A 25,508-nucleotide genomic window follows, 5' to 3' on the forward strand; every position below is an offset into this window, starting at 1 on the left:
ATGAGGATGAGGATGAGGATGAGGATGAGGATGGGGATGAGGATGGGGATTCCGCCGGCGGCACTTACCGAGGCAGGCGGAGGAGCCGCCCCCCTCTCTCCTCCGCCCCGCAGCGCCCGCTCCTCCCCGCTCCAGCCGGGAAACGTTCCTTCCCTCCGGGAAACAGAGCTCTCCTTTCTCCTGCTTTCAAACCAGCCCTTCCCGCTCCCCCTCGGCAGCTACAGGCACACGGAGACCTGATGAATGAAAACAACAATTAAAAAAAAAAAAAAAAGAGTGAGAGGCGTTCCGTGGGTTTGGCTCCCCTGTTGCCAAACAGGGCGTTGTGTTCCTAAACTAAACCGGAAAAATCCTAAAAATCCCGGGCTGGAAGAGGAATCTGTGACACTAGATGGTGAGATGTCACCTGCCCAGCCCCTCTCTGCCTTGTCCCCGAGTCTGGGTGGGATGGGATGGGATGGGATGGGATGGGATGGGATGGGATGGCATGGCATGGCATGGCATGGCATGGCATGGCATGGCATGGCATGGCATGGCATGGCATGGCATGGCATGGCATGGCATGGCATGGCATGGCATGGCATGGCGTGGCATGGGCTGGCATGGCATGGCGGGTGTTGGATTTGGGGTTCTTTAGCCATGTCCGTGGCAGAGCCTGGCTGAACTGGCTGGTGGAAAGGGCCATTCCCTCTTCCCAGCTGCAGGCCCGGGCTCAGGGAGTGACCGGCACCTCTGGAGCTCTGTGGGGAGGCACTCAGCCGGCAGAAAAGCTCGGCAAGAAAAAGAGCATGTTTGGATCATTTTGTGTCATATTTATTGCTTCAGAAATAGCTGATTGCCCTTTGAACATAATAAAATCTATTTTAAATTACGGATTTTCCACTCCAGGAATGGAAGGAAGGAAGGAAGGAAGGAAGGAAGGAAGGAAGGAAGGAAGGAAGGAAGGAAGGAAGGAAGGAAGGAAGGAAGGAAGGAAGGAAGGAAGGAAGGAAGGAAGGAAGGAAGGAAGGAAGGAAGGAAGGAAGGAAGGAAGGAAGGAAGGAAGGAAGGAAGGAAAGCGAGAAAGCAAGCAAGAAAGAAAGAAAGAAAGGTGTCACAGTCAAACACAACTTAATCCCTGTATTTTCTTTTAATAAGAACAAAATATTTTCTGCAAAGCAGGAGAAATAAGTAATGTGTGGACCAGAGTTTTCTATAAAATTAGATTGATTCCTTACTTTACTCAACATAAACTTCCATGTTTTTCTGAAAAAAATCAGCTTTGACAATTTCAATGTAAAATATTTTAAATGATTGTGTTATCTTCTAATTTGCATTTAATTTAAAAAAGTTTTAATAAAGCTTGACATTTGAGCTAAATATTTTATTTCTGATCAAAAAGAACAATTTTCAAACCTGAAGTAAAGGTTCACTAGCCTCTTTCCAAGCTGAGCTCTTGAAGTCACTTTCTGATCTCCTTCCTCATTCCATTAATGCCACTGAGCCAAACAGGAGCATCTGACCAGGGGAGATAAGCAAAGGGGGTAGAAGTTTTATTAAAAAGCTTGTACCAAGCAGTTTTACTTCTCCATTTGCTGTCAAACAAACATCAACAAATAGAATTAAATTATATGCATTATATACACATTTTATATCCATTACATTTTATATAGTTTATATTTTGTAACATATGAGTATATTGAAAGCATAATAAATATGTTAAATTGCAGAAAAGTGAAAAAAATGTGATTTTTAATAAAATCTAGTTTAGGGTGTAGGGGTTTTTTTTTGGTGGTGGGTTTTTTGGGGGAGAGTGTTGCTGGAATTTTTTGTGTGTTTTTTGGGGGGGTTGTTTTTTGTTTTTGGGGGGGTCTTTTTGGTGTGTGATTTGGGTTTTTTGTGTGTGTTTTTTTTTTTTTGACAGACCCTTCCTAAAACATACTTTTTCATAGGCTCATAGAATCACAGAATGGACCTTTCAGGGTCATGTAGTTCCAATGTCCCTGCCGTGGGCAGGATCCCCCAATCCTTTCTGTCAGGGCAGCTCTCGGTCTGTTCATCCCCCAGCCTGGATCGATTGGGTTGCATCCACCCAGGTTCAGCACCAGCACCTGGCCTTGCCAAAACCCCCTTCTCCTCCTCTATTTCCTTTGAATTCATAGTAAAAAATTAATGAAAACCAGTCCAAAAACTCCAAAGGAAGCTGCTTCTTTCCCTAATCAGTGTTAATTGCCTGTTCCTGGGGGTGGGAGAGGCCCCTGCCACTGTCCGTGGTACCAGAGGGTCGCACAGCTGGGTCCTGGCTTTCCTTTTGCTGGGCCCTCCTTTGTCCTCCTGGGTTCCAGGAAGGCTGTCAGACTCCAGTAATTGAGTTTTTATGGACTAGAGAATAATGGCAAAGGCCTGCAGCTCTTCCAAAGCACCAGCCTCAAAAGAAATGAGAAAGGAGAGAGATAACAGCAAGAAGTGGTCTGGACAGAGTGCTGCAAAAGCTGTATCAGCCACTCATGTGAATGTCAAACGTGAGCATTTCACCTGCAAACATGTCACAAACCATCAAAAAAACATGACAAAATTTAACATTTACTGGAAATTCAAGGATATTGTCAAGCAGGGATTCCCAGGATGTCGTCTCATGGGTCACTGGTGTGCTGCTTTTACATTATATTTTCAGTGCTGCCTGGAAAGGGAGGAATGAGGGAAAATGGAGTTTATTTACCTTTCTGACCTTTACAACAAGGAGGGTTAATAGGAAATATATATTTCAGAGCCTTTTCCATAACAAAAGCAGCTTGATCTTAAAAAGTTGGAGAAGTAATAGAGCTGTTTATGCAGACACCGAGCTACAGCTCCTTAAACTGGCAAATAAGGAGGTGCAGGGGCTGGGATACTCAGGAATGGTTTGAGACTCTCTTTACACTTGGTAGCCGCTTGGAAGGAATTGTCAAATGGCTTGGGAAGGAGGGAGGGAGCTCGGACCAATGTGTTGTGTTGCCAAGTAGAAGGATACAAGGAAACCTGGCGGGTTTTGGACCTCATGGCTCAGCAGTGGAGACACCGCCGTGGCAGATGTTAACCCCACCATGCACAGAGATTTACAAAGTGCACAGAGAATAATGGATAAAAAAGGCCTGTAAATCACATGGCATTGGGCAAATAGTCCCGTAGGAGTGGCACTTCTGGTGTTTCCCTTTGCCTCTTGAGGGGGGCCCTGTCCTGACAGCACTGCTCTTATCCAGCCCCTTCTTAAGGCAGCAGCATGAGAAGAGGAAGGAAGAAAAGAGCATTTGCTTTCCTGTCTGTCTCGATTTAGCCAGGTGTGAAACTGTACAAACAATTGTCTGGGCTGTTAAACAACTCTTTCCTAACCCTGCTGACTGACAGGGTTTCTGAGCAGCAGCCTCTGGAGGTGTTTGCTGGCCACTTTTGTGGCAGCCCCAGGGCCCAGGGGCATCCGCCTGTGAGATGTGCTCTGTGCCGGGCTGCTCTGGCACGCTGCACTTGATCCCTGTGGAAGTGCTTTAGTCATCATCCCAGGCAGTGAAGCTCCTTGGACACATGATTCCTGTTGTGCTCCCTGATTGTGCTTTTTCAATATCTTACGTGCTTTAAAAAAAAAAAAAAAAAGTTTTTTCAATATCTTACGTGCTTCAGCGTCTGCGGCATTTCTTGTGCTTGATGAATTCTACATAACAATTTCTCTCTCCTTCACCAGGCCCCATATATTTATATTTTCTTTTTCAGGTGGCATTTGTAATCTTTCTACTTTGACATAATCACTCCCAAAATGTGGGATTGCTCCTGTTGTCTGTGGCAGGCTCAGCTGTTCTGTGCTGTTTGGTCTCTCTTCTTTCCAGTGGATACGTAGGGAGTATACACTCCTAATTTTTGCTGTCTTAATAGTATGCAATTTATATTCTGGAAATAAATAGTCCAGGTATTCCCACTACATTCCAGCAATGTTCATGCTGATACACTTTGAACTGTGCAAATACCTCCATGCCTCTGCGTGTGTCTCAGCTGAACTGCAGCCTGTGTCCCACTGCTGAAAAATCAGAATCCTCCCCGTTATCAAGGGAACCAGAGAGACCCAAAACATTATTGGTGAAGTCCATGGGAATTACTGGAGCCTGAGATAGTTTATTAGACATTTATTATCATCATACCCATTAATTCAAGGCAGTAAGATGGATATAGTTATAGAACTCTAGAAAAAATAAAAGAAAAACAATCCTCAAAATTTAAACTGGCTCATGAGAGCAGGAATTTTGTATGGATATGCTCCATGCTTCTGGTCTCAAGGGCAATTTTGGGTCATTGGATCAATCCCAGTTGGAGAGGAATAAGAGCAATCACACTTTGAATCTTCAAAACCCAAAGCCTAAAATGCTGTAGGCATCTCCCAGCCAAGTGTGGATGGAGCGAGTCTTTCCTGGTGCTCAGGATGCAGATGTGACCTCTGGCACAGAGCAGGACTGGCCAGCTGTGACAGATGAGGGCAATGCAGAGAGCTGGTCTGCAGGGCACTGCTGAGGGACAGCCACTCCTGTGACACCTTTGAAGGTGCTTGATGATGAAAATGAGCTCCAAAGCCTTTTTTTTTGTCATCCTCCATGAGTTTCCCATTGGTACAAACCAGCCAGGTGTGTTTGCCAGAGGACCTCTGGGCACTGCCCCCAGAACTCTGCTGACAACCTCCTAACTGCAGAGCTGTAGGTACTGAAGTGAGTTAATTTGAATGTGAAGGTTTGTGTCCAAATTCTGCTCTTTCATAGATTTTCCCTTGAGCTAGGGAAGAGTTTGAGGCTCGTAAGCTCTAAAAGCACATTGAGACAAAGAAATGGCCCAGCTCTGCCTTGTGACTTGCAACAGCCCCTGAGTGCTCTTGAATGTTTGAGCTGTTCTTTGCAGCTTCACTTCAGCCACACTCTGGTGTCACTCCACACAGGAGCAAGCAATTCCAGCTGAACCTTCATCACTGCTTGGGAAGACCTTGGGCATTTCATCCCATAGAGGGACAACTGATCTGATCCTGCCAGATCACCATCCTCTCACACCGGCTGATAATCCGACAGAGACATCCCATAATTCAGGCAGAGGTATCCAAGGCTGGTAGGAAACTGTCCCTGAGTTTACTTGAAAGCAGTAATGATTTTTAGAGAAGGACCAGCTATGAGACATCAGGAGACTCTCTGGGAACTCTGGATAGCCTGCACCGGAGTGTGCACACCTCTGCTACGTACTCTCGTGGAACTGTCTGCTCACATCTCTGAAGTGGCTTCTTTATCTCCCTGTGGCTGCTGGGCAGATGATTGTTATTTGTGTGGGAGATCTCCCCAGAAATTTGGTGGCACTTCTAAGCAGAATGTTTTTGCCTGCACGGGGCACGTCCCAGTTATCAGGTGGTCAGGGTTTCACCACGGTCACGCTCTTGCCACGTTTACACCGCGGCACTTTCACCTGAGGATCACCACGTTGTGCAAACAGAAACCCTTTGTTCAGAAGGCACCCTGGTATTTTTACCCTTAAACTGAAACCCAGTGGGTAACATTCCCCAAAGTGCTCTCTAATTATGGGCTCCTCCGTTCCCATATTGGGCTGGGCTCGCAGCGGGGTTGTACAACTGAGCTTGGTGTGCGCTTCGAGTTCTCAAAGACCATCAGAAAATTCAAGCCCAAGAGGTATGAAAATGCTCAAACTGAGTCATCAGAAATGAGTGGACATTTTTTAAGCCTTCACTGCCTGCCAAAAGCTGCACAATGACTCAACGTCATGGTCTGATGCAAAACCTCTGGTTCTGTGTGTTATCTCTTAGACCGTGAAGGATGGAGAAAATGATAAATCTAGTCAGAAATGCCATTGAGTAGACACCAGAGATCTGTTGCAGAGAAGGGGAGTTGCAAAGGCTTTTGTTGATCTTGGAAGAAAAGACACCATTGATACACAAAACAGACTCCTGAGAGAGAGGAGAGCACTAAACACCCACAGACAAAACCACTGGAGGAAAAAAAACTCAGGATATCCTACATGCTGTATCAGGACACAGAATCTATTTGAATAGCTGCCATATTTTAATTGCTTCCAACAATCCTGTTTCTTGGCTGTGCTGTGTATTTCTAGCAACAGCGCTGAAATATTGTATAACTCTAAGAAAAAGGGAAACATCATCAAAACCACTTGTCAGGCTGAAGTAAGTTGCCAAAGAAAATATTCCTTTTCGTTTTTATTGTTCTCCTGACAAGCTGGACAGGGGCTCTTTTCTCTTGTGCTGCAAAATCTAATTATATACCTACATAAAAAAAACAGACAGCACTAACCATTCGTCTCGCATGACTCACCACTCTCTTTGCAAATGTCATAAATGCTGGCAAGCAAACTACAGTCACACATTAGTGTCTCACAAGACTGCCCGGCTCAATTACAGGCTGGCAAGGATTAGGCTGAGTAATTGGGAGAAGATGGGAGAAAGATTTCACTGGACATCTGGGATTATTGTGTGCTGGAAGCGTGGCAGGAGACAAACCACTAAAAAAGACAATCCAGCGCTTTCAATGGCAATCCCTCTTGCAGGTTAATACCATTTGTACAGCCCAGAAGCGATGAATTTATTTTAAATAAAGGGCTGTGAAACCCTTCATTCATTTATCACTTGGGCCTCTTGTTTTAAAGCAAAAAAGGGGATCCCTCTCTGGAATACATCTTCATGGCCACCTCCTGTGCAGGAGCAAGGCTGGTGCCTGGAAGCCTTGCCCTGGACCAGGTGGTAGGAGGAGGGTTTCTGCTACACCACGGTGAGAGCCTGGACATCCCCACCAGTAAATGCATTCTACTTCCTCACAAACCCCACTGGAAGACCAGGGACCTTCTAGAGCACCCCTTCCTCTCTGCCCTGGGGCTACACCAGGGCTTGAGACCCCACCTGCAGGGCTGTGTCCAGCTCTGGGACCTCCAGCAGGACATGGAGCTGCTGGAGCAAGTCCAGAGGAGGCCGTGGGGATGCTCTGAGGGCTGGAGCCCCTCTGCTCTGGAGTCAGGCTGGGAGGGCTGGGGATGGTCACCAGGAGAGAAGAAGGCTCTGGAAAGACCTGAGAACCTCTTCCAGTGCCTAAAGGGCTACAAGAGACCTGGAGAAGACAAGGCCGTGGAGTGATAGGACAAGGGGAAATGGCTTCAAACTGGGGGAAGGCAGGGTTAGATTGGATATTAGGATGAAATTCTTTGCTGTGAGGGTGGGGAGGCTCTGGCACAGGTTTACTGGAGATGTTGTGCCAGTCCCAGCCCTGAGAGTGCTCAAGACCGGGTTGGATGATGCTCTGAGCAACCTGGTTTAGTGGAAGGTGTCCCTGGCCATGGCAGAGATGTTGAAACACCCTTTAAGGTCCCTTGCAACCCAAACCATTTTATGTTCTGTGGTTCTATGCATGTCAGGACAGACCAGACCCACGGAGGAGTGCCCTGGGCTGAGCAGAAGATGAGATCATAAGAGTGAGTCTCAGTCTCAGAACACCAGGCATGATGGACATGCTGCAGACAGGCTTCCGTAAGTAGATAACCTTTTTAAAGATTAAAGTTACATCTGAAACCCTGGAGAACTCTGAAGAAACCCATCCCTTCACAGTGAGATGGACAGTGAATTTGTGAAACACAGAGTTTCTTCAATGCCCTTCCTCAGCTTCCATGGCACCGATGCCAGGACCTGACCCAACAGGAGCCAGCCTGGTTTGGATTTTACAATCCCGTTTGAAAATGCAGCGCCTCGCTCTTCGATCCCTGAAGCACAGCACTCAATCCCATTCACATGCACAGCACTCCCTGGTCTGGCTGAGCCAGGGATGGCTCCTGAGCTGGGAAATGTTTGGAATATGTGAAATGTGCGCAATGAACTGTGTGCTCCCGGCTCCTTCGATGTGCCCGGAGCACAGATTTTATCTTGCTGGGTGACATCAGGCCAGTGATGCCTGATCTTTTGAGAAGTCTCACAGTAAAAAATGACAAATCAGGAAGAAATACTCGCTTGGACAGGAAAAGAACTATGCTCTGACTGTTTAAATGTGGGACCATCATATGTGCTCTTTCCTACAAAAAGCCTCATTGAGCTTTTTTTCATTTGACAAATATATCTGTGGTTCATTTTTAGCTTTAATTAGGTATTCTTTCAAATCTTACCACTGCCCACCCAGAGCAAGTGGAGTGGCATAAATACAGACACGATGTAGAGTAGCTTATGCTGAAGAGCACAGCAACAGCAAATTAATAATCTTTTCTTTTTCCCAGGCATTTCTTCTTGAATCCAGGAGAGGACTTGTTTACTGATGTGATTCATTAGCTGAAGAATAAAATGTTGTCTGGCGAGGTTAATATTTCACATTTTATTATGGATTTTCACTTGAGGATCTAAAAATTATTTACAAGACTTAAAGCTTGAACTGAACACTTTTTTTTTTTTTTTTTTTTGCAGCAAATTGTGGCTGCCCTACCCCTGGCAGTACTCAAGGCCAGGCTGGATGGGGCTTTGTGCAACCTGGTCTAATGGAAAACGTTTTGGGGTTTTTTTTAGAGCATGATTACCCTTCCCCCATACGTCCCATTACTCTACCTATCAAAAAATTTCACATATAAAATCATAATTACAGCTACAAAATACTTTAGAGCCATATAACAGAACATCCCTTGCTTTGAACACTTTGACTAAGTTAAGCAACGTGCATTTGCACGTAAAAAACCATCTCAGTGCTTGTCTTTTTAAGCTTAACCAAAGCTGCAAAATACCTCCCAGCTCCACGGCTGGAAAGCTGATCAGAGCAGCCGAAGCCTTGCTGCTCCACCGGGAATGGTGGGATAATTGCCCACGGTTGTGCTGAGAGCACACACCTGATCCGAATGTCTGCGAGAGCATTTGTAGAAACGAGGATGTGTTTGAAGCGGCAGGAGGAGGAGCAGAAATCACTCTCTGGAAACGGTGCTCTGCTCCCAAGGTAAGTAAGCCCCAGGGAGATTAAAGAAGCATGTGTTGCAAATTAGGTCTTACCCTCCAAGGATTTTTCTTCCGGCGTGATGCGTGGATGTTACTTGGTCGTTAAATCTGGGTGGCAAGAGGAAGGATAGGATATACACCCGTACATCTGGCAAAGCCAGGGAAGGCAGATGAAAAAATGGAATTTGTTCGGGGAGCAGCAGGAACGGCTGCGCTTGTTCACAGGTCGCTAAGGGCGCGTGTTCATGCTGGCACCTCTGCTGGGGATGCCCAGCTGTGCCCAGCTGTGCCCTCTGCCACCCTACACTTGCATCTGCTGGGTCTCAGAAAGAGCAGGAGAAAGGGAAACTCATTTGGTGGGCTGTGATATAGAAGAGGCTGAATAGGGGAAAATACCTCTTGTCTGCTGCGATGATGGACTCCTGTGAGCTGGGTTGCACAGCTCTTCAGGGGCAACACAAAAATCCATCTCATCAAAACCTCATCTTTTCCAGGAACAGATATAAAAGTGAGGCAGGGAAGGAAAATCCTCATCATTGATGAGGACAACAGAAATTGGGGTGGGGGGTGAGAGTGTGTGCACATTGCCCTGCCAGGCAAGCATGCCTGTTGGGGGCTCCTTTTCAGGAGCTTAAATTCCCCGGCATTCAGGTGGTTTTAGAGTTTTCGCCTTCTGCAAAGCTCTGTGCCAAACGCAGGAAAAGACGGAGTCTTCAAGGTTACGCGCTTCGTTTATTAGTTCTTATCTTACAATTTTCTCAGTGTCCAAAAGATGTTTGCCGCGGCTCAGACATCTGGTGACTCCTCCTGTCTCTGGGCTGTCCTTATCTTTTATACTAATTGCTACGTATTCTTTATTTACTATTTATTACCAATGTCTATCACTATTACTAGAAAGGTCATCTCTACTCTGACCCAATCCTCACTAACTACTTTGTGCCAACGTCACTGCAGAAATGTAGTGAGGGAACAAGAAGAAAGAAGAAAGAGACAACGCCCTAAATTCTCCATCTTGCCCCATTCACTTCAATGCCAAGAATCCCAAACCCACTGTTTTTTCACCCTGTGATATACTAAACTACTATTTTTACACTCTTGTGGCCTGCAATGCTTCCTGCAGTGCAAGAAGCCTCTCCCATGGACTGAAATCAAATCCAGTGTCTCTCTGAGCTCTGGGCTCTGGGCCAGGGTCCCAGACCCCCCTGCCCAGGTCCCTGACCCTCCAGGGCAACCAAAGGAATGCCCTGGACTCCAACACACGCCCACCCAGCAGATCTCTATCATCCCACTGCTTTCTCATATTTGTTTTTATGCCACTTTCCCCCTGTTCTCCCACCTCAGTAACTCTTTCCCAGGAATTCAGATAAAACAGTGCACCAGGGGCTGTCCTGAGCCAGCAGCTTAGGAACAAAATCCAAAAACATATTTCTGTTGACAGATGTGTCAGACTGATTCCTAAGGACCACCACAACCCTCCTCTCCCGATAACAATCTGTCTGCTTTCCACTGCCTACGCTGTAATACCTAAACTCATTTTTGGTTGTTCTGTTTTTCATGCCTGGCTTCACACAAGCCAGGCTATGTTTGGTTTTTTGACACTGTCTTATGCTAGATAAATATGACCTATGCCAGATAAATACAGGTTGGATTCAAAGAATTGGTATCCAGGTTATTTATGTTAGCAGCTTGACTGAATCGGTTTCAATCAAGGTAAAGAAGTAAAATCTGAATATAGAAAAGGAACCAGGTAACAAACAAAGAGCACAGGTAATAAGTTGCTTTCATGTATTTTCTGCTCTTTGCAAAACTATATTTTTCTGACCTTTATGGTGAAGTTGGCACTCACCCTCTTTAGATCTGACACGATCCGTAGCCACAAAACTGGCATTTCCCAGATCAGGGACAGCCACAAAAGCAGATGAAGGTCAGAGCGACCTTCAGGCTCACCTGAGGGAGGCACTGTCATGTTTGGGTCTGACTGTGAGCAGTACCTGCAAAGATTTTCTCCCTGCTTCTGTTCACTCAAGCTTCCAAAATCGGGGGAGCAGCCCAAAGAGATCACAGCTGGCAGAGATCTCTCTGGGCAACGAGCTGGAAGTGGCTGCATTTTACAGAAACTCATAGTCAAAAATTAGTGCTTATCTATTAAAACTGTGGCTGAAGCAGAGTCCTTGGCTCTGAAGGCTGAATCCCACATTATTCCAGGAATAAAACGAGGAGAACAGCCTGCTCTGAAGCCAGTACCACAGACAGCAAAGCCTTTCCCAGGCAGCAGAAGCAGGGTGCTGCCAGTTTCGGCTCTGATGCTCTCAGTGATGGGCACGTCCTGGGGAGGATCTGAGCACTGCTCGTGTCAGACTGAATTTAAAGCATTTTACACTCCCTGCTACATTAACTCTGAGGGGTAAATACCTTCCTGCAGCCTGGGGATGAGTCTGCAGAGGCAGACTGGGTGATGGGTGATGGGTGAAGGCAGGGATGCCTTCCACTGTCCCAGGTTGCTCCGAGCCCCATCCAACCTGTCCTTGGACACTTCCAGGGTTGGGGCAGCCACAACTCTGAAAAAATTAATCAGATTTTATGTAGATTATTGTTATAAGAAGATTTAGATGCACGTGAAGATGGTTTTCTTTTGAGATTTTGGTGGGGGTTTTTTGTTTTATTTTGTTGTTGTTGTTTGTTTTTTGGTTGTTGGTTGGTTGGTTTTTTTTAATATATAGTTCATGTCGCACAGAGCATTGGTGGAGAGTAATGCACCCTGTCCCTTTCTTCATGTACACCCAGGGTGTGCCAAAAGGCTGCTCTAATTAGAGCAGTTTTAGTGCTTTCCAGCGAGGCCACTCCTTGGGAAATGTTACTCCATTAGATAGAATAAAAAATATCACACAGAACCCCACCCAGCCCCCCAAAAACCCCAGTCAAAATATAAAAACAGTTGTTGGGGAACAGAAAACAAAAGAGTTTCTGGCAAGAGAAAAGACCCCCATGCAAGGTCAGATTCCTCACCGCTGCTCAGTTCAGACTTTTGCCTTTTGGTACTACATGGGGTTCTGTTAAAAGCCTTTATTTTTTGGTGAAAGGAAATCCTGTTTTTCTGGCTTGTGCTTGTCATGATGGCCCCAAGGGAGCTTTAAATATTCATTTACTTCACCAGAGTTCAGAAATACTTAGCTCAAACCAATTAAGATTTTAATTAAAATGCATTAGAAGGAGAACCTTGCATATTAAATTTCTCCCTTCATTATTATCTTTTTTTCAAGAGATCCAGCAACCAGAAGAGTTTGGCAGCCCCTCCATTACAACAAGTTGAAGCCCAAGAACATTTTTAGCCTTCACTTATGAATTGCATGACTCAGAGAGTTGAAGCTCACGGAGCAGAACCTTGCAATTCCATTTCCTTCTCCCAATGTGCTGATTTATGTATTGACCATATTCCCCAGCTTCCTGTGACAGAAATGCTGTCATTTTAAAAATAAGCAGCGTTTCATCTGCGGACATCGTGCTTCTGTGGATTGCAAGGCCAATATCTGCAATTCTGTTAATGTAGGAGCTGCTGCAGTAATTGATCTGTGCCAGCAGCCACCACCACTTGAATGATAAATCCATGTTTTAAACAAGCTGGTCTAAAAAAACTACAGTGAGGCCAGCAAAACAAAACCCAAAAACAACAACAACAACAACAAAAACTGCCTGGAGAGAGGCAATAAAGAAAGATATGATAAAATAAACTGTTGCAGAGCCTCCACTGTGCAATGTCTTGGGAGGGGACTTAGCTATGGGGTGTCTAGAAGAGGTGACTGATGATGCTGGTTTTAACAAAATGAATCTTCAGTCTTCTTATTGTTTTGTGCTTACCAAAGCACACAAAATCCCATATCACTGGGACAGCAGGATACAGAAAACATTGCCATTAGCGGGATGAGTCTGAAATCCTGTTTTTCGTGCTTGTTATTAGAGGTAGGAAAAGTTATTTGCCGTCTTCATAAACTTGATTTTGTGTAGGTGAAATGCTGGTGTATTTTGATAGAAAATGAAAAATGCCAGTGAAACACAGGAATGGTTTTAGTTCAGTTGAAAAACAAACTGTGTACAGTGAAAAACGACGGTCTCCAAAGATGGGAGTATTTTATAAAGGCACATTAATCTCAGGTGAAGCTCAGGTGAATTTTTTTCTGTGTAAGGACTATAAGAACAAAAATAAAGGGGAAATTCAGGGCTCATGTCTTCTCAAAGGAGAAAAAAATGTCTGTATTTGAACATTTTCTAGACTCCTCGGATGGAAGCACCTGGCAGCACCTCCTCACTAGCTCATGGTGTAACATAAAATAATGAAAATGTCTCACTGGCGAGGCAGCAGTGTGTCCTGAGAGGTGGGGAATGGGCAGCAAAGCCAGTGCCCACCCAAAACACAACCCCAAAGGGCCCAGGAGAGCCTGGGAACTTCCATCCAAACAAACAAACAAAAACCCCCACTGACTGGCTTTGAGTCTAGGATTAAAGAAGCAGCAATTCTCCATGGATAATTTGTAGGTTACCAGTGACAGTGTCACCCTTGGCTGTTCCCTCTCAAGTGGCATCCTTCTCCCATGATTCACACTCATGCCTGTCAGGGATAAATGGGGAATAAAAAAACTGTGGGGAGAGGCAACCACGAAACAGAGTCTGTTTCAACACAGTGCTTAGATTCTAAATTTACCCTTCCAGCTCTGTGTTTAGGCAAAAAAAAGACTGTTTTCTTGTTAAATATTTAGTTTCTTGTTGTTCACCATCTTTTGTCCCTCTAAATGGGGGCCCATTGGTACTTTTTCAAGATGGCAAGAACACTGGGAAATAGAAAACCCAAAGAAATTTTTATTTCTAAATCAAGAAACAAATGTTTTAATCTTTTTTATCTGACATCAGATGTAGACTTGATTTTGGTGAACCAATGACCAGTAAACTTTTGAGGTGCGCTTCCCCAACTATCCAAGTGTCATCTCCTCCAGGCACGGTCCTCACCATCAGATCCCAGCATGAGGAGTCAGCCCTGGCTGAGCTACATGGAAAAGGTCATGAACAGAAGGAGAAGGTCATTTCCTCATGCCTATAAAAATGGGGGGATCTGCCTGATTTCCCAGGGAAGAGCTGAGCTCAGCAGCACCTCATGGAGGTGTTCAGCTGTTTCCTCTTCCCGCTGTGTCTGGATCACATTTCCAACATTCCCAATTCTTCCTCTGCCTTATGGTGGGGTTGAAGGCACCAGACCCGTGCAGACGAGTGCCTAAAAGACAATGCTGCTGTTGGGAAATGGGTGCTCTGAGCATCTGTGGCCATCCTTCCCAAAGAGCACCTTGCTGCCACACTCAGCAGTTTTCCAGTGCTTTGCAAGCTCCTGGCCCCAGCAGTCCCTGCCAGCCCTGGATTGTGGTGGGAATTCAGCGTGAAGAGGAGCAGAAGGGTTTGGAGAGCATCCCCTATCCAAGCCTGGTTCCCAGCCTCTGGTCAAGGCCAGGTCCTCTTTGGAAGGTCATCAGTCCCAAATGTGAATTGTAGATGGAATTAGGTCACCACTGAAGGACAATCAGAATCCTCTTCCTTTGTCAGATGATCAGCTCCCTAAAAACTCCTTCCTACCAAAACCACAGAGAACACATGGATTTCCAAGCCATAATTTGGATTTGTGTACTTAAAATCCCTTTATGGGATAAAGGACATAAGTCACAGCGACACTTTGGAAAGAGACCTACACTCAAAAAACCACATTTTTAATGATTTAAAAACAAACAAACAAACAAACAAACAAACAAAAAAACCCACCAAGTTTTGGGTTGTTTGGTTTGGTTTTTTTTTTTCAGGAATCCCTTAGCAAACACATCTGACGTTGCCTGCCAAGCGTGGTCAGCCAGGGATGAACAAACATGGGGGAGAAAACTGCTGGAGCCTGCAGGGCTCCTGTAGGCATTCAGAAAGCTGTTCATAAAAACAACAGGAAACTGCACAGCAGGACTGACCTACAGCTCTCTGACCCCACTCCTCTGTGGCACTCAGGGTCTGCCTGCACATCCTTATCCATAGATGTATTTAATACACATGGGTGTATTTAACATATAGAGATGTATTACATACGTATTTTATATTTAGGTCAGTAAATATAGGTTTTGTTTGTTTGTTTTGATTTTTTGTATGGTTGGTTGGTTGGGGGTTTTTTTGAGGTTTTTCCCAGCCATAGAGGCAATGGCTGAAGCCCCCACCGCATCCTGGAAATAGCCAGAGGAAGCAAGCCATGAGTCTGTGTAGGGATGCATCAAGCATCTGAACCTTCCTACACTGCTCTCACCTGTCCTGAAGGTGTTCTTGAAAGTCCTGACAGTCCCCAGTGAAATCCCTGGCCCTGCTGGTCCTTGCACTGCGCCCTGTGAGACTCCAGCTGGCGACCTGCTGCTGCTGTGCCAACTTCTATCCATTGTACAACACGAGAGGGCAGAACCCTTCCAGCAGTGAAACACCCCCGTGTTGGTGGCCATCAGTGGTCCACACCTGGGAGCAAAGGCCTCTGCAGTACAACATTGGCCTGAAGACCAGAAAAACATAAGAATAAAGTTGTCTGAGCTGCACTGGAGTTAGATGAAACCACTGACATACAGCAGCCTCACAAAACAACCCCAAACCTGCTGAGTTTAATGTTTTATGCTCAGTATGGAAAGCTGGAGCTTCATCTTGCCCTTGGCACAATAAATGGACTGACTGAAGAAAGTGCTTTATAATTGCAGAGTGCCCAGTGACCCGTAGGAGGCTTCTGAAGAGTCCGGGTGCTGTCTCCCTGGACACGGAATGGGAGGGAAAATGCAGATTTCACGAGTTGCCAGTGGAGATTTGTGTTCAGCTGGTTAAACCTCTGAGCTTTCCTCACCAGAAAAGTGCTGCTGGGTGTCACAGCGTGCTGTGCTTTGTGGCCGAGGCTGGCAAAGCGATTCCTGCTGACCTGGAGGTGAAGGGCGTGCAGGCACTGCCGGGATGCTTCTGCCATTACTGGATCTCACCACTCCCCATTTGGGAATCCAGCAGTTAAATCTGCTCCATCCCATGCTGTGTCACGCATGTGATCATCCTTTCTGAGCCCTCCGCAGTCTCTGCTGCCAGAAAAACTCCACGATGACGGCGCCTGACGCAGGCTGGAAGAGACGGGCGCTTATTGTCGTTAAACATCTCTGAATAAATGTCTGAATAAATCATAAGATGAGCAGAGGATGGCTCACAGCAAGAGGTACTGTACAGAGCAAGGTGTGCAGCCAGAAGGTGCCAGCTATTAAAGCCTGAACTCCCAAAGCAGAGCGCTTCCGGGAGCTTGCTCAGGCGTTAAGAAAGGAGGTAAAAAAACCTTGATTATTGAATGATTTGTGATAGAAGAATGGCTGATGGTGACAGGAGGTCTGCTATGATGCACAGGGGGGGGATTAGGAGGAGCTGTCCCTCGGGATGCTGGATTTCTGGCATGTGGGGTGCACGAGCTGTTTTTCCTGCAAACACAGGGTTGTGCCTGTAATCAGGCTGAGACACACACACACACAGAGGCATATCCACACAGTGCTAAATGAAAAATGCTCAAACTCAATCCCTGGGCAGCCAGGCCTGGCTTTCATCCACACGAATTGTCACTGATGCTCTACAGCAGCTTTGTCTTGGTGAGCCGTGGGCTAAGCACGCATTCAGTTACAGGGACCACTCTGTTCCAGCGCTTCAGCTGATTTCCCTGCCCTCTGAGTGAGTATCACAGAAGTGCTTTCAGGATTCCTTTCAAACCCATTCTCCATGGTCTGGTTAAACATGAAAACAATACAAAAAATAAAGGTAAAAAACCAACCAAACAGCAACAAAAAAACCACCAACACAAAATGAAACAATCCCCCAGAAAACAGCTTTCAGCACTACTCCCAGGCAAGACTATTTATTATTCATATTAGTCAAAGTTTTGAGTGATCAAAGGATAAAGGAATGGGTTGCTGCCTCCTCCGAGGGAAAAGCACCCCAACAAAGTGTTTGAATAGGAAAACATCTATTACAAGGATGTGCAGCAACCGTGGAAAATGAGACTCCAGGAGCAGCTTTATGAGGGGTGACTCAGACATTGGTCATTCCCTGAAGAGTGGGCAAAGCAGCGAGGAAGAGTGACAGGAAGGCACCTGCATTGCAGAGCTGACGTGGCTCAGGCGAGAGTTTCCTCTCCAGCCTCGTGGGTTTCTGTCCTGTCCTGCAAGTCCCATCCCCAGGAGCGTCCCAAATCCATCCAGCCTGCCTTTCCCTGCCAGCTGCAGGGAGTTTGGGGCTCACACACTCAGGAACTTTTCCCTTCCTTCCCAGAGGTGAAATTTTGGGGGAAGAGAGGGTCTCCTTCAAGGCAGTTTTCATTCAGGATGAAAAACGGTTTTGGCTGCAAAACTCTATGAAAATTCAGGTGAGTTTCACCAAACATGCCCTGCCAGTATGGTTAGGCTTATGTTGATTAAAGGGACAGCTGACCCTGCCCTGAAAAAGGTGGGTAATCAAATCAGGTGAAAAATGAATGGAAAAAGAGAGTTACAATTTTCTAAAAGCTCAACTATTGTCTTTTCTCCAGTTTCTCTGGTTTTTAATCATCTTCTTCAAAAGCTACAAACGTGCCAGTGAAAGAAAAAGGCCTGACTCCAGTTCAAAGACTATTTCCATGCTTCTTTTAACCTAGAGCAACTTGCTCCTGAAACCATAAAACACCCCAACCTTGCACTCACCTGACCCCCCACACCTCACTCCCAGCCTGGATGGGCTGGACTCTGCAGTCCTTCCCTTCTGCCTGGGCAGCTCCAAGTTGTTCTCCACCCCACAGAGCCACAGCACCAATGGTCCTCCTGTCTCACCAGGGCGAGCTCCAGAGAGGACTGGAGTTAGAGAACTTCCAAGGATTGCAGAAATGCTGCTTGGATGTTTTTCCTGCAAACAAGATATTGGGATCACAAAGAATTGTATGAAAGACCAAAGCATCACAGCTGGCATTTTTCCAACTGGCTTGCACAGCTCCATTCAGAATAAAAAAAAAAAAAAAAAAAAAAAAAAAAAAAAAAAAAAAAAAAAGCCTGTTTATTTTGCATTAGGCAAACAGGAAACTGGTCCAAAGCAACACTGGGTACCTACCACATCTTATATGTGCACTGGCTGGGTTTCAAGGCAGTAGTGGACAGGCACAGGCTCAGAGGGCACCTAATTCCCCAAGCACATCAGCTGCTGCTCAACTCTTCTTCTGCTTTGCACCACTTCTTGATTTCTTTGCTAGTCTTGAAGCAAATTTTCTCCTCTCTCAAGGTTCCCACTTCTCCAAAAGCAGGGTGTGCAAAGGTCTGGGGCTCTGTTTTGAGCCAGTGCCCCAATTTTTGAGGGTTCTGCCATTGTGCCATCTTTACTGCCCTGTCACACCTGGCACTCAGCACCAGTCTGGGCAGCAGCATCAGGTGAACAAGCCTAACAAGGCCAGGGTAAGGCAGAGTTAAAACCTGCAGGCTGGTATTTGTAGCAGCAAGATTGGTTTTACTGATTTATTGCGGGAAGCTGTGACCACTGCTGGAAACAGGGCAGGGGAGGCAATGGGGAAAGTGAGCACTTTCAGCTGTGGGACTGCAAAGAGTCACGTCAGGGATCTCCTCTCTGATTTTCATTGTTTACTCCTATTTTATCTTCTCCTTATTTATTTTTTACAAAGTCTGAGCCTCTTGAAATAAGTGGAAAATTTTCCAGGAAATCCAGTTGCCTTTGGATGCCGTTTTCAGGGTGTGTGAACCCACCACCACAGTGAGAAATGCAATGGGATTTTGGGAGCTCTCTCACCTGCAGTGCAATACAGCTGATCTGGCTCTCCAGGTATGAGATATATATATATATATATATATATATATATATTTTTTTTTTTTTTTTTTTTTGCCACAGCTGAATTGAAGAAGGTGTAGGTGATTGTAAAGCTGTCACATCAATCACAGCCTGTATCTGCTTTTGAGGCAGTTTGATTGAAATCAAACACTGAAGTGCTTGTTTTCACTTTTTGTCATTATTTATGTCTTTCATTTGCACATTCCTTGGATAAATACAGTGAAATCTCACGGTGTGAGCCGTGATGGAAAGCAGGAGCAGTTGGCAGAGGAAGGAGCAGCTCCCAGGCTGGAAGACCCTGACATGTTGATTAGAGCAGGAGCTTCCTGATGGGACTGTTTGCCCTGCTGACCTGCTTAATTAATTGACTCGTTATCAGCAACTCACCCACGAGCCATCAAACATCACCCATTAGAATGTTCTCCTTTGATATTCATCTCATAGAGAAATAAAATCCACTTATTTTTCATATTTCTCTGGCATATAATTTTCCTGCAGAGTAACACCTACAGCTGGATGTTTCCAGCTTGGCCATGGAGGGATGAGAAGTGAATCTGCAAATATTACAGCATGTTTCCATTTAACAATCTTCTTTTTTTAAGGAAATATTTGATGTTTAGGCTTAGTTCAATGTAAGAGTGGCTCTTCCTAAAGGGGATAGGCCTGGTTGGATATCACCACTGTTCACAGGGAAAGCAGCAATGCTCAGGTCTACAAAGGCTACATGATCCCAGAACACCTGAGACATGTCCACTGCACCAAGAATGACCTGCAAGGTGGAGGAAAGGCTCAGGCCAACCAAAAGACATTTTTTTTCAAGGTCCAGTGACCAAGGAGATAAAGAGGAAATTAAAACATGTGGGTCAGCATGACCCTGGGTTGAAACGTTTTGTTTTGAGCTCATGGAAGGAGAACTGAAAAATGTGGGCAAAATCAAAACATATTACAGAATATGTTGCTTGTAATTTAAAAATAAAAATAAAGTAGTATCAGTGGAAAATTCTAACAGTTTTACCAGCATGGTTTATATTTGACAAAGGCAAATCCATCAAGCAGCTTTCCAAGCTGACCACAGAATCAGAGGACAAGCTGAGTTGGAAGGGACTCACAAGGATGATCCAGTCCCTCTCCTGGCCCTGCACAGCACCATCCCCCAGAGTCACACCCTGTGCCCGAGAGCATTGTCCAAACACTCCCTGAGCTCTGCCAGGCTGGTGCTGTGACCACTGCCCTGGGGAGCCTGTTCAGTGCCCAGACACCCTCTGGGGAAGAACCTTTTCCTGATATCCAACCTAAACCTCCCCTGACACAGCTTCAGGCCATTCCCTCAGGTCCTGACAGCAGGCTGTGTGTTTCCTTCCAGAAGAAGGAGATCTGAGGCAAAGCACTTGGAACCCACCCCTGAGCTGAGCACAGGCAGGTGCATGCAGAGGACTTGTCCTCATCACATAGTCATTTATAGCTGCAGTCATTTATAGCTGCAAACTCACTTTTATCTTGCAGCAGCGTCAGAAAGATCTGTGCGCCATGATTGGTGTCATCACATCTCCGAAATACATCCCCTTTTATTTTCTCTTGCGTGATTCATGTAGCTTTTAACCAAGCCAAAAAACCCTCTTCGTCTAAGCGAGCTCAGATAAAGGCAGTGAAGAACTTTTTGGTGTTTATGAACTTCTGTGGAGGCCATGTCCCACATTCAAGCCCAGCAGACTGTTCCCAAGCACTAACAGCACCTGAGCTGCCACAGAAACAGCATAGAAACAGCATGGAAACAGGCATGAGGCCACTGACTCTGGTTGGAAGGCAAAAGACCTGATCTTAGGGAAATTAGGAGGAGTGGCTGGCAGTTGCTTCTGTTCTGGACTGCCAAGCCATCACAATAAACCCTCCACACTTCTCTCTACTTCTCTCCATCTCTTTTGAACTCCTTCATTTGCCCAAGAGAGAGCCATTAAAAATATACCACTCAAAAAAAGTGTTGTTTGCCCACCATCCCTTGACAAAAATCAGTTTGGCAAAACGTGTCAATTGGCAAGTTCTTGGCTTATAATTTCTGCTCAGGTTGGTGGCTGAGCCAAGGGCAGGGCTGACCTGGCTGCAGCAGATGGTGGATTTGCATCATCAGCTCCTGCTCTGTTAACATTAAGCATATGCTGAATGATTTATTGCACAATTGTGAGTTGGGTGGTGGCCATAGAAAGAGTTTTGTCCAGAACAGGAGGAAAAGCTGATTGCTCAGTGATGGGGCTGTGGATCAGCCCTTGAACGTCCTTGCAGCCTTCAAAGGTGTGGTGGCATTCAGGGGCAGTGCTGTTTGCAGAGCAGTGAGGGTGTCCAAGCACTTACTGCAGGTGCTTCTCTTTTACAAATGTCTCATCACATCACTGAAACCCCAACCACCAGTGTTTTGCTCTGCTGGGCTAAATTAATCCTCAAATTACATTTGTAAAAACACCTCTGAATATTTGTGCCTGTTACGACACAAATCACTGGTTCTTCCCAAGCATGCTCTTCCAAGGAAGCTGTTGTGGGATTTCTGCCTGTTCCCATGCAAGGTGCAGGCAGCATCAAACACACTTGAGGGTTCAGTCATTCCTTGGTGAAGTCAATGCCCTGTAGTGGTGGCCAGAATGACCACAGACATATTTCAGCCTGGCTTTCAGCACTGTGAAAATTCACCTAGCCATTCAGTAGGATGTTTTGCACCCCTGATGAGATAATTTGTGGAGAGTTCTAGAAAGACTCAGAGCAGAGGATGTCATCAATGGATTAACCCACGATCATTTTGAATTAATTTTTCCATAAAGGATGCATGAAGTAAGTTTAGAGTTCAGTCACTGCTTCCATGCTGGGAAACAGAAAAAAAAACCCACCCAAAATTAAAGACGGAAAATGCTACTTCAAAATTCATGATGAAGAAGAGGGGTGAACCCAGAGCATCCTTTCCCTGAAGAGACACCTCCATTATGAATCCCAAGGAAGGCAGTTCTTTAGCATCTTAGCAGGACCAGGCAGAGTGTGGGATCCTGATGCTAATCAGGATCCTAATGACTGAACAGCCAAGGGTGTCCACACCAAGTGTTCCACTTCCAAAATGATAATTTCCCCTTCTACCCAGGAGATGGCACCAAGGCATCCAGGCAAAAAGCATCACTTCAGCCTTACCAAAAACCCGTTCATTCTAAAGGTGTACGTTGGGGGAAAAGCTGCAAATTTTACATTCACTGAGTTGTGCTTCTTGTGATGGGACCCACTGAGTGTCCTGAGAAGGAACATGTTTCTGATTGTCCTTCTCATGGCTCCAGTGAGTTCTCACCAGATCAGAGCAGCCTCCAGCCAGGGATGTTCCTCTGTTTTGGACACAGGGAAGCACCAAATGCTCTGAAGACGCTCAACCATAGCAGTGCCGAGGCAACAGGACCCTTGAAAACATCTCCTAATCTCTGCCAGCCACCTCCTGACTCATGCCCAGCTTGTTTCTCTGTGTTGTTTCAGGGGTTTTCTCTCGGACTTTGATACTATGTGAAACCTGGTTGCATCCCTTTTTGACCCCTGTTGAGCTCACGGCTGGTGTCATCTTGGTGCTGCAGAAAAAGGACTGAAAATGGATGGTGTTGAGGTAAAGCCAGTATTACTCAGAGCTTCTCACCTCTCCTTGACCCCAGTGCTCTTCTGTGTTAACCTTGTGTCACTCACGTGAACAGGATCCATCCACTGAAAAGCCAGAGCATTGTTGGAGGTGCCAGGAAAACTGAAAACCTGTTTCTGTGTCTGCTCCCTTCTGCCACCTGGATATATCTGCACGCAGCCTGAATGTCCCCTGCATGCAGCAGTGACTCCTGGGGAGCTGTGAGAGCCTTTTGGTGTGCTTGAACTGCCTTGGGACCATCACAGTTTCCACTTCCAGGGAGATGGGATGGGGGAAAAAGCACTAACAGCCATCACTGCTGTGACACACAGACCCGTACTTGGAAGGGACAATGGAGAAACAAAGGTTTGAAAGAAAATTTTGGGAAGAGAAGTGGCAGGAGCTGGGGATGCAACAGGCTGGACCTGTGAGTGCAGGTTCCAAAAGTTATATCTCTTAAGCCCTGTATCCAAATCTGGGAAGTACCTGAGCAGGGATGCTGCCAGAAAAACCAGGAAGGTCATTTATCTCCAACATCAGCAGCTGCCTTCCTTCTCCCTGGCACAAACTTAAGGACCCCTTCAGCAAACCTAGCATCCATCTGCCTGATTGAATATCCTCATTAGTGCTCCTGACAGGGTGTAGCACCTTGATTCTTATCCAGGCATTTTTTCTCATCGTGATTGTGATTAGAATTTAGCAATACGTTTTTTCCTAGGGATAACACCTTGTATATGTGCGCTGAGATCTCACCTAGGCACAGCCCCCATCAGTGCTGCAAAACACAGCAGAGCAGTGTGTAAATCAGTTTGAGAAGCCCAACTCCAGCATGGGGAGACAGGAAAAAGATGGTTTTTTCATAAGAGAAAATTATCAGTAAGGCCATGGGGTTAATTTTAAGTGATGTAAAAGCACACATTTCCCTTAAGAACATCTCAATTCTCATGGTCTCGTTTTCCTCAAAGAAGTCAAAATCTGTCTCCTCTCTGATGTAAGCAAGTATTTCTCTCTAATTTTTAAGTTAAAGGTGGTTTCATTGTTTTTGTCCTATAAAATTGTCCCTAGTCCACTACACTTAGCTGCAGTGGAAATCCCAAATGCTGCATGAGCTGTGGTCAGCAGTGCCCCACACCAGAGCAGCTTTGAAGAAACACCGGCCCATGCTACTTCCCTGCATCGTCTGCTTGGAGCTTGGCCCTGCCAGATATCATTTTGCTAAATCCCACAGGGCTTAGAGGATGAACTCTTTGGGGCAGGGACCAGGGTGCTGCTGTGTCTACAACCTGTCACCAACAGGTCTGGGGATAGCTGGTATTACTGTCAAACAAGTTATTTGTTCTCATTATTTTTGACATTTTAGCTGTATCTGTTAAAATGTCTTGCTTATCCCTCACTACTGCCAGGATGTCCTTTAAAAGGAATACCTTTTAGGAGTCAGGGAAAGGTTTTTCTACACCACCGACTCTGGGATAATTTGGGCATCAATTTAGAAGACCCATTCAGATCACTAAAACCGCAGCAGAAGGGCTGTCAGCCCTTCCCAGGTCTGGGTTCCGTGGCTCTCCATTGCCATCTTCAGGCTGGGAGCAGCCTTGATCCTCCCAGAAACCCAGAAATCCCAAACGGACACGGCAAACTCAATTCTGGTTTACCCGGCGTTAGCTGAAATTGATGGCCAAAACCTGGAATAAGTAGTTAAATGTAAAGGAGCAGAAGGGGCTCTGCGAGGCTGGAATAACACGTGGATAACACAGATATTTCCCTCCCTGTAAGTGGACAAGGTTTTAGAGAGTAAATTAACACCCAAAACTGCTGTTTAACACACACTACTTCTTGCTGAGAGTCCAAGTTTTATCATCAAGTTTTCTTTAAAGTGCATAAATTGAAACTACCCGAGTGATTTTAGCTCTGTAGCCTCATTGTCCCCCCCACCAAAAAAAAACCTTTTCTGACAAAAGCTGAGGTTCCTGGGAGATTTTAATCCTAATTTGCACTTAAAGAGGCCTTTGCCAAACCTTTCACATCTGGCAGACACGGTGGTGGGTTTGGTAGAGATGAGGTTTCCAAGGTTTTCAGGGTCTGTGATGAGCAATATCACACAGGCAGCTTGGAGAGCCAAAGAGCTGTAACCACAGAACAAAAGAGGTAACACATCCTAAAAGAAATCCGAAAAATGTGGAATAATGTAGGTGTCCTGGTTCAACAGGGCCAGCCTAGATGAAGCTCCTCATTGTCACCCCGTGAGCATCTCCACGCCACTCCCCCACCCTGCCAGTCTCCAGACAGTGTCTGACCACCATCACGGTAAAAAAATATTTTCCTAATTAGGTCTGGTTGGAAAACCACTTTCTAGGAGCCCAGAAAACCATAGAGTCATGGCATGGTTTTGGTTGGAAGGGACCTTTGAAGGTCACCTCGTCCAACCCTCCTGCACTGAGCTGGGACAAACGCTGCTACTCAGCAGAACATCCCAGCAGCCAAGCTCTCAGGGCTCACCATGGTAGTTAGTACCAGGTCCCACAACTGTTTATATTTTTCCCACGGCCTCAGTCCCTGAAATCCCAGCCCTCGGGGCCGAAATGATGATCCTGGTGCCTGGCACAGCCACCTTAGCAGCGCTCAGTGAGCGCCTCTCTCCATCGCGGTGTCCATCGCGCATCCTTCCCAAAGGGCAGCCACTGTCCAGCGATGGGAGAGGACCAGTCCAGCCTCTTCAGGAAGATGTTGTAGCTGTCTGCATACTCAGTAACCCAGCGGCTCCTGCAGACAACGTGAGGAAGGGGATAAGGAGAGGACCTCCAACCTGTGCTTCGTGCACCAGGACAAGGGACCTGCCAGGACAAGGGACCTGCCAGGACAAGGGACCTGCCAGGACAAGGGATCTGCCAGGACAAGGGATCTGCCAGGACAAGGGACCTGCCAGGACAAGGGATCTGCCAGGACAAGGGACTTGCCAGGACAAGGGACCTGCCAGGACAAGGGACCTGCCAGGACAAGGGACCTGCCTGCCCATCGGCAGCCTTCAACCACCCAGCCAGGAATCTCTGCAGGGCAAAC

General features: G+C 46.1%; 1 long non-coding RNA gene across 1 annotated transcript; it reads right to left on the reverse strand.

Annotated features, from left to right (window-relative positions):
* Positions 1–13,267: 13,267 nt before the first annotated feature.
* On the reverse strand, positions 13,268–18,442 carry LOC120752963 (uncharacterized). The gene is made up of 3 exons (XR_005700901.2): positions 18,098–18,442; positions 17,698–17,896; positions 13,268–16,746 (listed from the first exon to the last, which is right to left on the reverse strand). It is a non-coding gene; the product is annotated as an uncharacterized LOC120752963 (long non-coding RNA).
* Positions 18,443–25,508: the final 7,066 nt, after the last annotated feature.

The sequence above is a fragment of the Hirundo rustica genome, chromosome 5 (genome assembly GCF_015227805.2).
Source record: "Hirundo rustica isolate bHirRus1 chromosome 5, bHirRus1.pri.v3, whole genome shotgun sequence".
Lineage (NCBI taxonomy): Eukaryota > Metazoa > Chordata > Aves > Passeriformes > Hirundinidae > Hirundo > Hirundo rustica.